This window comes from Amblyomma americanum, chromosome 11 (genome assembly GCF_052857255.1).
Source record: "Amblyomma americanum isolate KBUSLIRL-KWMA chromosome 11, ASM5285725v1, whole genome shotgun sequence".
Classification (NCBI taxonomy): Eukaryota; Metazoa; Arthropoda; class Arachnida; order Ixodida; family Ixodidae; genus Amblyomma; species Amblyomma americanum.
Window position 1 is genome coordinate 32,405,046 of NC_135507.1, and position 17,763 is coordinate 32,422,808.

Genomic DNA, 17,763 nt, shown 5'->3' on the forward strand with positions numbered 1-17,763 from the left:
GGGGAACCTTGGCGCTACGGGAAAATTAATCCGCTAATGCCAGCTGTGGTGATGACGGTGGAGGTTGATAAATAGGGGTACATAGCCCCATGGTGACAAGGTTGGTGTGTAGGTATATACAGAACGGCTCGGAGATGACGAGGACAGAGCTAGGGAGCTGTGGGCGAGCGCCGCTGTCAGATTAATATTGTTGAAAAGGTCATTATTCTATATGTGAAAAGCTGTTTCGAAGTTTATTTTTTGAAGACAATAAAGAACTCGTCGTCTTCGCGCTGTTCGCCCTTGCAGAAATGGTCCATAGGCAGTCTATAGACTTCTTATCGACTCTATTTTCTTCCTGTAGATATATATCTTGGTCTGTTCATAGTTCATAGACTGTCCAATGAAAAAAGTCTAGTGAAAGTGTATGGAAATAAATCTATAGACTGTCTATAGACTGTCTATAGGATTTTATTGCCTATAGACTGTTCTTTAGGGTTTGTCTATAGAGAGTCTATAGACTTTATAGACAGAAGTCTATGGACGGTCTAAAGACCGTGTAAAGAAATTTTTTTTAAGGGAGGTATCTCCAGAAAACACCGATTCACTCGTTTTTTCGCTCTTGTGCAAATTACCCAAAAACTTATGAGCAGTCTGAAGAAATTTTCGTTACGGAGTTTCAGGCAGCAGGTGTCAACCCTTTTGCAAGCACTGCAGTGTTGGGACTGACAGCTCCGTAGGCCGCGGGATGTTTTGTAATTAGACAAGCGGGCGGGCCCCAGACGGCGCCCGGATTCGAACCCAGTACCTGCTGCTCACTAATCGGATGAAAACCTACTGAGCGACGCGGTACTGTTGTCGTCGAGAACGTTGAAATGGCGTCAGGCCGCTGAAACTGTGCCTACAGAGATGACCCATACAAAAATTTCTTTAGGCAGTCTATAGACTGTCCGTAGACTTCTGTCTATAAAGCCCATAGACTCTCCATAGACAAACCCTAGAGAACAGCCTATAGGCAATACATATCCTATAGGCAGTCTATATACAATCTATAGATTTATGACCATATGCTTTTAGCTGACTTTTTGTCTATACATAGTCTATAGAGTATTAATAGACAAAAATGAGTATCTATAGGAAGGCAATAAAGCCTATAAGAAGTCTATAGACTGTCTTTATACCATTTTATAGGATTTATTTCTCTTTTCTTTATTTGCAGTGTGCTACCGTTGCTGGACCTTTAAACGAAGCTAATAATGCGATATAGTCGCGGTAACGGCAGCACCCGCTGTTGAAACACCCGCGATATTTGCCAACTCCGCACAATGACCGGTTCTGTTGTTGTCTGTGGCACGCCGCTCAAGCATTCCGCCTTGTTCCCAGACAAATGATCGCGCGATTCAGCTGTTCGCGAACAATAACGCACCGGCCGTCCGGCGAGGCACGAGTTAATCCATTTGATCACGGAAGAATGGGGGCAAAGGCGTGTCTTGCGGCCAAGCCTGGTGGAAAGACATCGTCGGGCGCATGTATATTCATCGCGTGTACCAACGACAAGCTGTAGTTCATCCAAGAAGTACCGTGCAGTACGGACGTATACCGCGAGCGTGCGAAGAGAACGACACGCAACAAAGTAGTCGCAAAACCAAGGAGTCTCCCTCTAATGGCTTCCTTGACTATATGAGCTGGTGATTTTTGACACGTCCGCCTTCTCTTCAAAGCCTCCATGCGGCGGGAAGAGTAAAAAAATACTGAAGCCAGAAAGGCATTTGACTCGATGATTGAATGTTCTTTTTCCTTCTGAATCCTGAGTGGACAAGGCGTGGACTCTGCCTCCACAGCACTGAACAGAACAGCTGAGGCGGAAGCTGTGACGAATTCGCGTTGTCTGCCGCATGCAAGTGCGTGTGCACCGGACAAGCTGTTTTTGTTTTCTATACTGGTTCGAAGAGCTCGGCACTTTTGCTTATACCTCCGTACATGTTTTTTTTGTTCTTTCTACTTGGGTGCAAACAAAGTGTCACTCTACCGCGGAATCTTGCGGTCTTACGATGAGGAATAAATGAGGCTGGACGGAGGAGCGTATGCAAGAAGAGGTATCGCTTGAAAACTGCAAAACAGGTTATCGCAACTTTATTAGGATACAACTCAAGAAACAGCGGCCTTTCCCCGTCAAAGGACCCTCTTCCAGCCAATGGCGTCGGCCGATTCTCGTGAACCTGCTAGCGTGACAAAGCAAGGAGGGGACTATCCCCGACTATGGAGGGAGGGGACTCTCTCATTTCATCTACCACTCCCTGCATTGTCATGCTAGGAGGCTCGTGAGAATCGGCCGACGCCATTGGCTGGATGGGGGTGTCCTTTGACTGGGAAAAACCGCTTCTTTCTTGAATTGCATCCGGCTATGGAAGCTAAGTGATCTGTTGTACTAAGCGAGTAGCGCCACGTATCGTCACTGCGTGATATTCACATATGTCGTGCGTAAACAGCATGCGTCAAAACAGCACACAAGCAACGGCAAGGCGACAAACCGGTTCCTCCTCACCCCCCTCCTCGCCTCACAAGTATCAGCGTATACTCGTCCCATAACTGTTATTTTTTTGGCTGTGCTGTTCTGCATTGTGCTTCCACGGCGTGGTTCGGCGCTGTCACAGTGCTGTTCTGTCGCAGTACTAGTTTTCAGCCGCGCGATTTCTTAGCCGTGCTGTTTTTTCGTGCGCCGTTTTTTTCTTCACCGTGCTGTTCCGACGCGCGCGGTTTTTCGTCCTGTACTGTTTTATTGCTTCGCCGTTTTTCGTGCGCTGTTTTGTCGTTCGCTGTTCCCCCCCCCCCCCCCCCCCCCCCCCCCATCTCGCGATGAAATGCGCGAATCCGCGCGTGGCTGGGAAAGGGTTTCCGTGTAAGCGTGCCCCACCGCACGGCTCGACACCGGCTGTTCTCATTGTGTGCTAATATGGGCGCGATCGTCGCGACAGATAGGACCGTTCTCTTTTTTCTTTCTTTCTCTGTGTTCTTCTCATTTCTCTTCTGTTATTCGGCGCTCGTTCTTCGCCCAAATGCCGCCGCTTGCTTCCCGCGGGCGGGACGCTCGCGAGGTCACGGTTGCTTCCGCCGCCCGGCCGCCTCTGTTCTCCAGTTTTTGTCTTCGGTCGCCAGGAAAGTAGGCGCGATGAGGCGGCGCCGTATAGAAGCGAAGCGGGCTACTGTGCCAGTCGCGAACTCGGTAGAGCGTGGGCACGGTGTGAACCTTTATTTGACGGTGCAAGCTAGGAAGGTGGAGAGATGCGAGGGGGTATTGATTAAACACGCCAAAGAATGTTAAACGTCGACAGCTAGACGACGCGTTTAATAATTAATAATTAATAATTGGTTTTTTGGGCGTTTTTGTTCGTAAATGACTCGAGCAGATCATCACCGCCAGTAGTATGTACACTTGAACCCCGTTATACCGAAGTTGAAAAGTCCCGGAGAATACTTCGTTATAGCCATAGATTCGTTATAGTCCGTGTTGACCGAGCTTCCGAGGGGAATCGTCACTCCTTCGTTGTATACATTGTTTCGTTATAACGAGCTTCTACTGTATACCTCGTTTATCCCTCCTTCAGATACCTTCCTTTATTTCCACCCGTGGCTTTGCAAGAAAGGGTTAATGTGGGCTAGCGCAGCCTCCGGTTCATGCGCATGTTGTCGGTTCCTGGACGAAGACAAACGACAGGATCGGGCCCAAAATACGGCAGAATGTTTTGCGGTTTCGTCGTAACGACCGTTTTTGCTGTAGTATTGTTTTCTGTAGTTCTTTCGCTACGACAAAAGACAGCACAATACTACGTACATAACATTCTGTTGTTACTAGAAAAAAAAATTCTATTGGTACTGCAAGTTCATGGCTAAAAATACTACGGAACAATCTGTTGTGACGACAGAAAATTTTCTGTCGGCTTTTTCGACTGGGTCCGAATATCTGTCAGGGTGGAGATCCAGTTTGCTGGGCAAGGAGACAGGGAACGCTGAATAGCCCCGCCGCGGTGGCTCAGTGGTTAGGGCGCTCGACTACTGATCCGGAGTTCCCGGGTTCGAACCCGACCGCGGCGGCTGCGTTTTTATGGAGGAAAAACGCTAAGGCGCCCGTGTGCTGTGCGATGTCAGTGCACGTTAAAGATCCCCAGGTGGTCGAAATTATTCCGGAGCCCTCCACTACGGCACCTCTTCCTTTCTTCTTTCACTCCCTCCTTTATCCCTTCCCTTACGGCGCGGTTCAGGTGTCCAACGATATATGAGACAGATACTGCGCCATTTCCTTTCCCCCAAAAAACCAATTATATAACGCTGAATAACGACTGCATTCTAGTTTTGACGTTCGTGTTTGCGACTGATCGGTATAGCACAAAGCAGCGAGCGGCCACATCACGGGAGGAAAGTTTCATATGGGCTTCGACACCCCAAGAACAACACTGCGCACTTTACGTCCTACACCATTTCTTGCGGGTTTAAACTGACTACCGCGAAAATACGAGACGCAGACGACTACAGCCGTCTGCCACTACTTCGCGGCCGCTCGTTTGGCACCGTTCCAGCTGCACAACTCGTATTACTCCTGTCATATGGCGTCGAGTACAACCTGCGGAGGCTGCGGACAGCGTCAGCTGGGCAGCTGCCAAGGTACTACCTCGTGGTTTCAATGTGTAAAACGGCCAGGCGGAAGCCACTTCTTTCATGCTGTAAGCTCTCGTAACAAAGAGGGGCGAAGAAAGAAGAGATAAACAGAAAAGGGGATTGCGACTGCCGAGATTATGGAAGCACATTTCCCGTCGGCGCGTTGTTCCTTTTCGCCGCCGATGGCTCGGCGGGCGTTCCGTTGATCGATTCTAGGAAGTGTTGCAGCGACCGTTCGAGGCCTCGGCTGTCAAAGCGGCGCCGCCGCCGCTTAGCCGTTTCCCAATGACCGGAAAGGCGTGATGGTCGCGCGGCCTTGGATTATCGCGAGGAGCTATACGAAGGATGCGGATATGCAGCGCGTTCCGCGCAGTTGGACTGAATACTGTCCCACGGGGCCATTGGATCGGGCAGACTACATCAAATGACGTATTTGACCGAATACGGTCCCGCAGAGCCATTGGATCGGGCAGACTTCATCAACTGACGTCTTTTACTGAATACTGTCCCACGCGGCCATTGGATCGGGCGGTCTTCATCAACTGACGTCCTTGAATACTGTCCCGCAGGGCCATTGGATCGTGCAGACTTCATCAACTGATGTCTTTGAGTGAATATGGTCCCGCAGGGCCATTGCGTCGGGCAGACTTCATCAAATGACTTTTTTGACTGAATACTGTTCCGCAGGGCCATTGGATCGGGCACACTTCAACTGACGTCTTTGACTGGATACAGTACCACAGGGTCATTGGGTCGGGCAGACTTCATCAAATTATGTTTTTGAATACTGTACCGCAGGGTCATCGGATCGGGCAGACTTCATCAACTGATGGCTTTGACTGAATGATGTCCCGCACGGCTGTTGGATCGGACGGACTTCATCAACTCAGCTCTTTGACTGCATGCTGTTCCGCAGGGCCATTGGATCGGGCACACTTCACTAACTCACGTCTTTGACTGAATACTGTCCCACAGGACCATTGCATCGGGCAGACTTCATCAACTGACCTCTTTGACTGAATACTGTTCCGCAGGGCCATTGGATCGGGAAGACTTCATCAACTGACCTCTTTGACTGAATACTGTCCCACAGGACCATTGCATCGGGCAGACTTGATCAACTGACCTCTTTGACTGAATACTGTCCCACAGGGCCATTGCATCGGGCAGACTTCATCAACTGACCTTTTTGACTGAATACTGTCCCACAGGACCATTGCATCGGGCAGACTTCATCAACTGACCTCTTTGACTGAATACTGTCCCACAGGACCATTGCATCGGGCAGACTTGATCAACTGACCTCTTTGACTGAATACTGTCCCACAGGGCCATTGCATCGGGCAGACTTCATCAACTGACCTTTTTGACTGAATACTGTCCCACAGGACCATTGCATCGGGCAGACTTCATCAACTGACCTCTTTGACTGAATACTGTTCCGCAGGGCCATTGGATCGGGAAGACTTCATCAACTGACCTCTTTGACTGAATACTGTCCCACAGGACCATTGCATCGGGCAGACTTGATCAACTGACCTCTTTGACTGAATACTGTCCCACAGGGCCATTGCATCGGGCAGACTTCATCAACTGACCTCTTTGACTGAATACTGTCCCACAGGACCATTGCATCGGGCAGACTTGATCAGCTGACCTCTTTGACTGAATACTGTTCCGCAGAGCCATTGGATCGGGCACACTTCAACTGACGTCTTTGACTGGATACAGTACCACAGGGTCATTGGGTCGGGAAGACTTCATCAAATGACGTCTTTCACATAAAGACAGGCAGCGCAGCACAGTAGTGGTCCCCAACGACTCAAGCTCTTGAGGGTTCGCGTAACTCGTGTTCAGGCGAATCAATGCGAGGGGGCGGGGGGACGGGGTGTACGCGAGAAAGTGAGCACAACACTGGGCTTGCGCGCTTAATCGCGCAGTACATGCGTGCTTTCAGCCCTGAACAAGCCCACATCCACCCTCAATGATCAGGCTAAACCTCACCTCACCTCACCGATGATTTGAAACTTCGGACGGCGTGAAACAGACCACTGTCCCAGCTGTACAGGATCAGGAGAGATGAAGAACACAGTTCAACTCAAATGTAACGCCGCCATCGCCTCCCATAATTTCCAGTTCCCTTTTCTCTTCGCACTCCCGTGAGACACAAAACTTTTTAAAAATGTCTTTAAAGAGCTTCCACTGCTACGCACTCTTGCGCTATACCTAAACGTTTCACAGACCTCTGCGGCAAGTGGGTTCCTCCGAAGCTTATCCAAAAAATCTGTAGCAAGACGTTTCCTAAGAAAGGTCTCTCAAACGTTTTCCTCAAGACCACATCAAGGTAAAGACCACGTCTGTACGTTCGCGCAATTGGCAAAAAGCTATTTCCGTGGTGAAGGGATGTAAAATCACAACAAGCATTTTCGACCTCCAAATGTTTTATTCCAGCCATTGTATAAAACAAACAAGTACGACCCGTGCATTATTCGGTGGTTCAGAGTTACTACGATGTCTGCACTTGTACTTCGAGGCGCAGGCGCACCTGTGCAAAAAAAAAAACGGTTTTTCTTTTGCTCTTACTCCGAAAGCGCAATTCCACCACTGCCTGGCTTCATTCTGATTCGGGCAGCCAGTCATCGGCGAGTCCGACAGAAGCGAGCGCTTCTTTTCACGAGGCCCAACGTATTGGCTTCAAATAAATGTGTTTTCCCGCTTTCCTCAGTACTCGGAAAGAATGTCCAATATGCCGTGCGTCGTCACTCTGCACAGCTGCAGCTAGACGACTACATCAGCCGACTCCTCAATCAAGCTTGTGACATACTCTCTAGAAGCAACAGTTCACTTCTGGTCCCTTCTCTGTCCCGCCGACGGCAGCTGGCGAAGGAGGCACGGAACGCGCTGCTTCACGCTCGAGTGCGTGCGATCGAGTTTGTTCGTTCGCTTACGGCGCTTAGTGCACTTGCCAAGAGCCGTCACTCATCGCGTAATCGCGTCGCCGCTGCGGTCTGGAAAGCAGTGAAGCGAACCGCGCGCTGTGTGTGTGTGTATTGAGAGAGAAATAAATGCGCACAAAAAAAATAACGGCTGACTTCGAGCAACAGTTGTCCCCCATTTTCGGTCTCCTTCGCTTCACCTTTGGCGCCGCCGCACGCTTGTCTCAAAGCGTAACAGAAGGAATCGTTCAGTATGCAAATTGTAAGCCAAAAAAAAGGAGTAAATATGCTACAGGGGTTAGTCCTTTGGAGAGTAATTGAGTTGCCACAGCTGTATTGGTCCAAGAAAGACTAACATTACTCCCTTAAGGTGCAGTACTTTAAGTCTAATCCAGAGTGTGTTAAAAGGGTTTAACTTCACAAATAGCGACCATTAACTTTTACGGAGCGATACTATACTCTATAATCCAGGAGAGAGTAAAATCACTAGTCCGACAGAGCTAACATTACTCCCTTACGGAGCAATACTGTGGACCCTGACCCAGAATGGAGTGAATGGGTTTAAAGTGGATAGTTTTTTTTTTTTGAAACTAATTTCGTTTCCATAACCATCGTAGCCTAGCGTGTAGGGCCCAATTATACGCCTTTTATTTCTTAAAGACATCATGCAAGACTTAGAGGACGAGTCCAACACATACTGTTCCCAGGTAGGCAAACTCTTCTAGAAGACGAAACCGCTCATGTAGAACGTTCTCCCGGAAACCGGCTGGACGAAATAAAGAGAGAAAGAAAGAAAGAAAGGAAAGTAAGAAAGAAAGAAAAAGCAAGGAAAGAAAGAAAGGAAAGAAAGAAGGAAGGAAAGAAAAAAAGGAAGGAAAGTAAGAAAGAAAGGAAGGAGGAAGGAAGGAAGGAAAGAAAAAGAAAGGAAAGAAAGAAAGAAGGAAGGAAAGAAAGAAAGTAAAACAAAGAAGGAAGAAAAGAAATAAAGAAAGGAGGGAAGAAACAAAGAAAGAAAGGAAGGAAGGAAAGTAAGAAAGAAAAAGAAAGCAAAAGAAAGAGACAAAGAAGGAAGGAAAGAAAGTAAGAAAGTCAAACAAAGAAGGAAGGAAAGAAATAAAGAAAGGAGGGAAGAAACAAAGAAAGAAAGGAAGGAAGGAAAATAAGAAAGAAAAATAAAGGAAAGAAAGAAGGAAAGAAAGCAAGAAAGAAAGAGGAAGGAAGGAAAGTAGCAAAGAAAAAGGAAGGAAAGAAAGAGAGAAAGAAAGGAAGGAAAGAAATGGAAGAAAGAAGGAAAGAGAGACATACAAAAAGAACGAAAGAGAGAAAGAAAAAAAGCGCAAGGGGAATGAAGCCAGAGCCTTCGCAAACAACTGCACTCTGCTTGTTTACGCTGGAAGTCAGAAGCCGACATGAGGCTGCAAAGCCAACTGTCGCTAAAAGGGACGGCCGAGCACACATTCAACGGAGGCGTGGAGAGACTAGTCCGACGTCTTCTGGAGGGAGGCTCGTCCTCTGTTGAGAGAGAGGGCGAAGGCAGTCCGGGTCACGGCCAGCCTTCTTCTGATCTGACCTGCTTTCGTATAGTACGCCCGCCTGTTGTGAAACCTGCCGCCTCTCCTTGAATGGCAGGTACTCGGATGGCGTTGTCGATGTCGAGGGCACTCCTTCTATACCTCTCTAATTCGCCGCAGCGCGACGCGTCGACGCTGCACCGTGGAGCTTCGCGTCCGCTTCTGTACCGGACATCACAATTTCCCATAACTTACCCGCCGCGGGACCCTCCGCGGTGGCTCAGTGGTTAGGGCGCTCGGCTACTGATCCGGAGTTCCCGGGCTCGAACCCGACCGCGGCGGCTGCGTTTTTATGGAGGAAAAACGCTAAGGCGCCCGTGTGCTGTGCGATGTCAGTGCACGTTAAAGATCCCCACGTGGTCGAAACTATTCCGGAGCCCTCCACTACGGCACCTCTTCCTTTCTTCTTTCACTCCCTCCTTATCCCTTCCCTTACGGCGCGGTTCAGGTGTCCAACGAGATATGAGACAGATACTGCGCCATTTCCTCCCCCCCCCAAAAAAAACCAATTATTAATATTATTATTACCCGCCGCGGTGGCTCAGTGGTTAGAGCGCTCGGCTACTGATCTCGGAGTACCCGGGTTCGAACCCGACCGCGGCGGCTGCGTTTTTATGGAGCCAAAACGCTAAGGCGCCCGTGTGCTATGCGATGTCAGTGCACGATAAAGATCCCCAGGTGGTCGAAATTATTCCGGAGCCCTCCACTACGGCACCTCTTCTTCTTTTCTTCTTTCACTCCCTCCTTTATTCCTTCCCTTACGGTGCGGTTCAGGTGTCCGACGATATATGAGACAGATACTGCGCCATTTCCTTTCCCCAAAAACCAATTATTATTATTATTATTATTATTATTATTATTATTATTATTATTATTATTATTATTATTATTATTATTATTATTATTACCCGCCGCGCTGGCTCAGTGGTTAGGACGCTCGGCTACCGATCTCGGAGTACCCGGGTTCGAACCCGACCGCGGCGGCGGCAAAGGCGCCCGTGTGCTGTGCGATGTCAGTGCACGTTAAAGATCCCCAGGTGGCCGAAATTATTCCGGAGCCCTCCACTACGGCACCTCTTTCTTACTTTCTTCTCTTAGTTCCCAGTCCCTCCTTTATCCCTTCCCTTACGGCGTGGTTCAGGTGTCCGTCGATGTGTGAGACAGGTACTACGCCATCCCCACCGCCCCAAAAAAGAAATAATATCAATTTTCATTTCAATTTTGAGGGAAAAGAGGCCCGACTGTATATGCGAATCGCGCTTCCGCTTATGTTCAACGGAGTTAGTTCTTCACTTAAGACAAATTTAGCACTGCTCATATTGCGACATACTGCGAACCCAGAATATGATGCGGAAATATCTCGTTTATTTAATTCAAAGTTCCACTTTATTCGCGTTGACGCTTTTGTTCTGGCAACGTAAAGCGCATTAAGAAGGCTCACCTTAACTAGAGCTATGCATAATTTGATCAACTTTTCGATCCCCTTCTAGTTCCAATTATCGAACAGTATAACTCGGAACAGTCGGCTTGGCAGCGCTTTTCTTCGACGTAGTCGTTCAGACACATTTTGGACGTCAGAAATAATTTAATTTTGTTCTGGATTCTTGCCCCGCCGCGGTGGCTCAGTGGTTAGGGCGCTCGACTACTGATCGGGAGTTCCCGGGTTCGAACCCGACCGCGGCGGCTGCGTTTTTATGGAGGAAAAATGCTAAGGCGCCCGTGTGCTGTGCGATGTCAGTGCACGTTAAAGATCCCCAGGTGGTCGAAATTATTCCGGAGCCCTCCACTACGGCACCTCTCTCTTCATTTCCTCTTTCACTCCCTCCTTTATCCCTCCCTTACGGCGCGGTTCAGGTGTCCAACGATATATGAGACAGATACTGCGCCATTTCCTTTCTCCCCAAAAAACCAATTACTACTACTATTCTGGATTCTTAGTGCCATGCCCACCTTCAAAGAACAAAAAAAGGTTACGCGATCCAACGATGCCCTTAGTTTTCGCTTAATTGACAAATTTCTGTGTCTCAATGTTACCGTTCGCTGTAGCATCGTGGCGCTTTGTAGCTACAGTGTTGTTCGCTCCCACAGATAATTTTTTTTTTTGCGTGTGTTTTCCGCGTTGCACCACTTATTGGGTTTCGTGAGGCCTGCCGAGACTATTCATCATCATCATCATCATGTTCAGCAGCCTGACCTTTCCCATGAGGCCCCTCCCATATTTCTCCAGTTAACCCTGACCTGTGCCGACTGCGGACACCTTATCCGTGCAAACATCCTAATCTCATCTGCCCACCTAACTTTCTGCCGCCCAAGCCCCTGCCCAAGCCCATTTCTTCCTCTTCATTTGGACTATAGGATATCATTTATTTATTTATTTATTTTACCCTCAGGGCACAGAATTACATAGGGGAGTGGATAATACATAACACTGAAAATACAAACAACAGCAGAGAACAATAAATTACCAAAACATAGATAAGTTAGAATGAGTGATCAACACAATATATCATTCAATAGAAGCGGTATAACAGCAGACCGAAACAATACAGGGTCAGGAATTGTGGCAACTGAGGAAGGAAGGTGGTTCCAGTCACATGACGAGGGAGGAATAAGAGATTCCGAGAATGTTTCAGTTTCGCATGTAGAAGTGCCTACCTTATGTATCTGATCTGTGCGGCGTGAAATATATGAAGGGGGAAGAAGTAACTCGTAGCGAATATACTCATGATGAAATATTTTGTGAAAAAGGCACAGGCGTGCAATTCGATCCCACACCCACTCTGCCGTCTCTTAACGTTACACCCAGCGTTTTCCTTTCCACAGTTCGCTGCATTGTCCTTTATCTAAGTCCAACCCTGCATAATTTTTTTGAACAGAAATGTAGAGCGGCCTCCGAGAGGGGGAAAATAGTTATGAGCGCCCCGTGTAACGTCAGCCCTTCTTTGCTCCGCACGCAGGACGTGTAGCTGCAGCTGTTCGCGCACCCCACGTGTACAGCCGCAGCAGCTGCTACGCGTCTTCTTCTATATGCGCCGATGCAGCGACAACAAAAGCGGCCGCCCGAGAAGGCACATCGTACGAGGAGCAGCATTATATAGAACCCCCCCTCCCTTGAGAGGCGGCCGTCGTCTCGGCGTGCCTGTTCGCGCCTTGCTTCACGACTGCCGTATCGCCGCTGTTCGCGCATTTGAAAACCACCGAGTGTGAGGTTGGAGCTGCAGTGTGCGAAGCTGCCCCCCCATAAACCCAGAAACGCCGCTCATTGTGCGAGTCTCGAGTATAGGGACGCTATTTGGGCTGCGTCCGACATTCTCGTTCGTTAACCACGACAAAGAAGATAGAAGAAGAAAGAAAGAAATAAGGATGGAAGGAAAGACAGAAAGAAAGAAAGAACGAAAGAAAGAAAGAAGGAAAGAAGAAAGAAAGAAGAAAAGAAAAAGAGAGGAAGAAAGAAGGAAGGAAGGAAGGAAAGGAAGGAAGGAAGGAAGGAAGGAAAGGAAGGAAGGAAGGAAGGAAGGAAGGAAGGAAGGGAAGGAAAGGAAGGAAGGAAGGAAGAAAGAAAGGAAGGGAAGGAAGGAAGGAAGGAAGGAAGGAAGGAAGGAAGGAAGGAAGGAAAGGAAGGAAGGAAGGAAGAAAGAAAGGAAGGGAAGGAAGGAAGAAAGGAAGGAAGGAAGGAAGGAAGGAAGGAAGAAAGGAAGGAAGGAAGGAAGGAAGGAAGGAAGGAAGGAAGGAAAGGAAGGAAGGAAGAAAGGAAGGAAGGAAGAAAGAAAGAAAGAAAGGAAGAAAGGAAGGAAGGAAGAAATGAAAGAAAGAAAGAAAGAAAGAAAGAAAGAAAGAAAGGAAGAAGCAATACAAAAACAGCTGTTTCAATTGTTATCCATTCGCTGATCTGTGCATTGTGTGCTGTGTTCAAGAGCGCCGCCACGCATAGGTGGCTACCTCCAGTATGCGCGCGTATTTTTCAGAAACGAACTAGATACGAACAGAGGAGATGAATGCTTATTTGGATGCTGCAGGCGCGCAGGTGTGAAAACGTCGTCTTTATTTTTTATGCTAGCTTTATTTTATGCTACGATTCAATATTTACGCTACTATACGCCTCTCAGTAATTAAGGAGCCTAAGAGTAATAGTTAAAAATTTAACTATTCAGTATTACCTAACCAGCCTGTTAGTTCGCGCGTCTTAGCTGATTCTGATTTACTACACCGCTGAGAATGACGTGCGAAAATAGCGCTCTCCTAACTCAAGAAGCCTGTTTTTAAGAATTGTGTAAAATCTTCGGTGAAGCACCGGTGTATTTATTCACTTTCAAAATTCTCCTTCAACGGCTCCGTCGCTGCCCAACACATGAACTGCCTTGCGTTCTGCGCGGCCTTGCGAACGAGTTTTAAGTAAGCGCAAATTGCGGGAATTCCCCCCTCACTCGGACCAACATGTTTCTTTTTTTAATAGTTAGCGCTGTGCCGTAGCTGAGTTGAGAACAAGCCCGCTATAGCGCGGTTATACTCCTGCCTCGCGATTCGGGTATTCGTTTGGCGTGACTTATCTAAAGACGTGACGCCGCTTTCAGCGCGACCATAAATCATATATATGCAGACCACGAAACCAGCCCAGCTCGCGTGATTCACTGGCAACATCGTTATACCGGTTCTTCATCTCATCGCCGTTGCATTCAAAGTGCTCCCTGAGCTTGGGAGCTCAATGTAACCTTTTCACAAGCGTTTCTATCATCCCTGTCGAAAGACACAATAGGAAATAGGAGACGGCGCTAACCACTGAGCCACCGCAGTGGTTAGGGCGCTCGAAACCGATCCGGCGTTCCCGGGTTCGAACCCGACCGCGGCGGCTGCGTATTTATGGAGGAAAAACGCTAAGGCGCCCGTGTGCTGTGCGATGTCAGTGCACGTTAAAGATCCCCAGGTGGTCGAAATTATTCCGGAGCCCTCCACTACGGCACCTGCTTCTTTTTTTCTTCTTTCACTCCCTCCCTTATTCCTTCCCTTACGGCGCGGTTCAGGTGTCCAACGATATATGAGACAGATACTGCGCCATTTCCTTTCCCCCAAAACCAATTATTATTATTATTATTATTATTAAATAGGAGACGGCCTTAATACCTACCGCACGATCACTAAGCATTACAGGCTAGAAAGGATAATCTTCCTACCTCCGCATAAAAACCTGACCAAAGAACAGGATGTACTGTGGAGACGACTCCAAACTAAAACTCTTCCTAACATTGCCGTTCTAAGCCACGTGTACCGGGATAGATTTAAACCGGAATTCAGCAAATGGGGCGGCAAAGCCACCGTAGAACACATCTGGGACTGTCCGACAGATCACCATCGCTCAACATCCCGTGGGCCCGTGGGTGACCTTTTGCAGCTCAGGTCTGACCTGGAAACACAAGTACAGGTCGCGACATGCGCTCAAGAGGTCGCCGCCAGTCTCCACTGACTGCCACCGAGCAAAGGTCACCTAATCCACTTGTTACTCAAGCCGATCGTAAAAGTTTTCCAGTACAGTGCCGTCACAACAGATTTGCTGTACCGGTTTTAGCCATGAACTTTTTGTAACAACAGAATTTTGTGTAGCTACCACTGAAAAGTATTACGTACTACGAGAAAGTAATACAGAAAAAAAACTGCAGCGTTATAGAATAGCAGAAAAAATTGAAGGGGACACTTATTAAGCTCCGCCTTAAGAATATGACGAGATGGCATTCAATGGGGTAATGCATACATGTACGCGGAATTGGTCATTACCGACTTCACATTCATAGACCCATGGGGGGTTCTCGTCCACACTCTTGGCGCAATGGTGCAGTGGTTAAGCGGTCCTCTTCCCGGGCAACCTCTGGCGACCATCATTAATTTAATTGCCACCTGCCACGGCGGTCACTTTGCTCACAATCCGGTGGGCAGGTTGTGATGACTCCACAAAGTCACGTGGCCTAGGTGGCCCACCTATTTTTCTTCGGAGATTTTTCGCTCACAACATCGACGACAGATTTTCTGCGGAATGGAGGCATCAACGCTATCGCGTTAAAAGCTGTCGTTACGACAAAGCGACCAAGCAGTTTGTCGTATTTTCGACACGGTTCTGTCGTTTTATTCAATTGCGATTGTACGATATACGTGGTGTACGGCTACATGGCGACGAAGTCCATGGATGCGGCAACGCACTTCGTTATATCGAATATTTCGATACATAGCGCTTCGTTGTAGCGAAGTTCTAATTGACTTCACAGTGCCGTTCAGCGGAGGGAACCGTCGTGCTATTGTGATCACTCATGTAGTGTCCGCGTTGGTACATACAGTTGAACCTCGCTGTAACAAAGTTCAAGGAGCCCAGTGATTACTTCGTTATAGCCGTGGGTTCGCTACAACCCGTGTTGAACAAGGTTCTAAGGGGAATCAACACGATGTGGGAACACTGTTCCCACTTCGAGTTATTGATCAATCGCTCTCGCCCGGCCATAAGCTGCCGTCCCGGTTATCTCAGTTGGTAGAGCGACTGCTGCGGCGATGTGGTGGCTCCGGGTTCGAACCCCGGACCAGGACGAATTTTTCTTTAACTGCGAAGTTTCTGAGAAAGCTGTATAGCTTTCCTTTTTTAGCCGTTTGGCTGCGCTTGGGTGGATGGCAATGAGTAATTACTCACTTATGACAAATCCACTCCACCTTCGGGGATTCTCCTAAACATTTGACCGAATCGCCATTCATTCGTTGTATCCGTTATTTCGTTATAACGAGATCTAACTGTAGTATATACCCGGCGATTACTTCGTTGTAGGCGGGGCTTCGTTATAGCCCGTGTTGACCAAGATTCTAAGGGGAATCGTCATTCATTCGTTATATAATATAATTGGTGTTTGGGGGAAAGAAAATGGCGCAGTATCTGTCTCATATATCGTTGGACACCTGAACCGCGCCGTAAGGGAAGGGATAAGGGAGGGAGTGAAAGAAGAAAGGGGTGCTGTAGTGGAGGGCTCCGGAATAATTTCGACCACCTGGGGATCCTTAACGTGCACTGACATCGCACAGCACACGGGCGCCTTAGCGTTTTGCCTCCATAAAAACGCAGCCGCCGAGGTCGGGTTCGAACCCGGGAACTCCCGATCAGTAGCCGAGCGCCTAACCACTGAGCCACCTCGGAGAGTTCGTTATATCCGTTTTTTTTTGTTATGACGATATCTAACTAGTATATACCCGGCGATTACTTCGTTATAGCCGTGGCTTCGTTATAGCCCGTGTTGACCAAGATTCTTAGAGAAATCGCCATTCCTTCGTCGTATCCGTTATTTCGTTATAACGAGATTCGACTGTAGTGCTACCGGGCCGGTCGATCTCACACTTCTTCAGCAGGAGGTTCTGGGAGCGATTTCCTGCGTGCGTACACGGACCACCACCACCACACAGCGCCGCCACCGCCGCGTACGCACACCCGTTTATCTGATGAGGTCGTCCGCGCCCCGAAGGTGGCCTATTTTTTCCCCCGCACAGTGGCCGCCGTCGTTGCTGCAAGAGCGTGAAACCGTTGCGTTTGCCGATCCGTATTCGAGCGCGGCGGCTGCGGCGCCTTTCGCGGAAATGACGCTCTCCTGGCCGGCCGGCCGCGCGCATTTAGTCGGACGTGCCGCTCGCCGGGACCGCAGGCGGCTAGAGCGCGTATACCGCATGATCTCGAATATACGCCGCCCGAGAGTCTCGGCAACGTCCCCATCTTTCGACGAACGTGGTATATACAGAAGTGGAAAAAAAGTGAGAAAGAGAAGCCCAGTATTCACCCGGTCGAAAAAAATTTACGGAAAAGTTTCCGTAATGGCAACAGATCTTCGGTAATGTTTCTGACGGATAAAGCTTGTAGAAAAACGGAAATTTTTGTAGTGAAAACAGAATTTTGAGTTTTTTTTTCTGCAGAAAAGTACTACATACTACAGAAAAGTGCTACAAAAACACTATAGTACTACAGACTAGAAAACAGAAAAATATTTTGTCGTATTTTTGACACGGTTGAATCGTTCTGTTTTCCACTGGGCAAGCCCTCACCACAATGCGAAGTCAGTCCAAACCAAGTTCATAATTAAGAAGAGGAATTACGGGAGCAAAATGGGAACGTAAAGAAGACGCAGGAAGTTCCGACAGGATTTACAAGCACTCACCTCATTGCGTATGCTCCTATAGCGCTTCGAATAAGGTCGCGAGCGTCAACGGCAGGTCTTGAGGCAAAAGTTTTAACGCCTATAAGATGATGGCACGTAGCTCAAGACACTCGTATATTCGTAGTTACGCTACATTCGGGTCGGGTGTACGTAGGCACGACGGAGCGATGCCGTAGCCGCGGCTACGTTTCGGCGCTGTGAGGAAGAGATCGTGGTTCGCCGCCGAACGGGACACGCTCTTCCAAAGTCTTCCGGGACGGAGCGCTGCCGGGGTTTGCGGAACTACGTTCTGGATAGCTCGGACGCCCGAACGGCAACGTGCGGTCGATAATACAGGCTATATTCGCGCCGACACTCACCTCCCAGGGGATTCCCCTTCCAACGTCTTATACGGAGACGAACACGACTACTAAATACGCTTGTAAAGGGTCTCACCGCTTCTGTGACGGTTTCAGGCGT

The 17,763-nt window shown here is 48.5% G+C and overlaps 1 protein-coding gene and 1 non-coding gene across 2 annotated transcripts in view; one reads left to right on the forward strand and one right to left on the reverse strand.

The window, feature by feature from the left end:
• The window catches only part of LOC144110572 (very long chain fatty acid elongase AAEL008004-like), an 82,700-nt gene that overhangs the window by 60,534 nt on the left and 4,403 nt on the right, over nucleotides 1-17,763 (reverse strand). The gene's annotated exons all lie outside the window — the stretch shown is intronic.
• TRNAS-ACU (transfer RNA serine (anticodon ACU)) lies at nucleotides 10,751-10,822 on the forward strand. The gene has a single exon. It is a non-coding gene; the product is annotated as a tRNA-Ser (tRNA).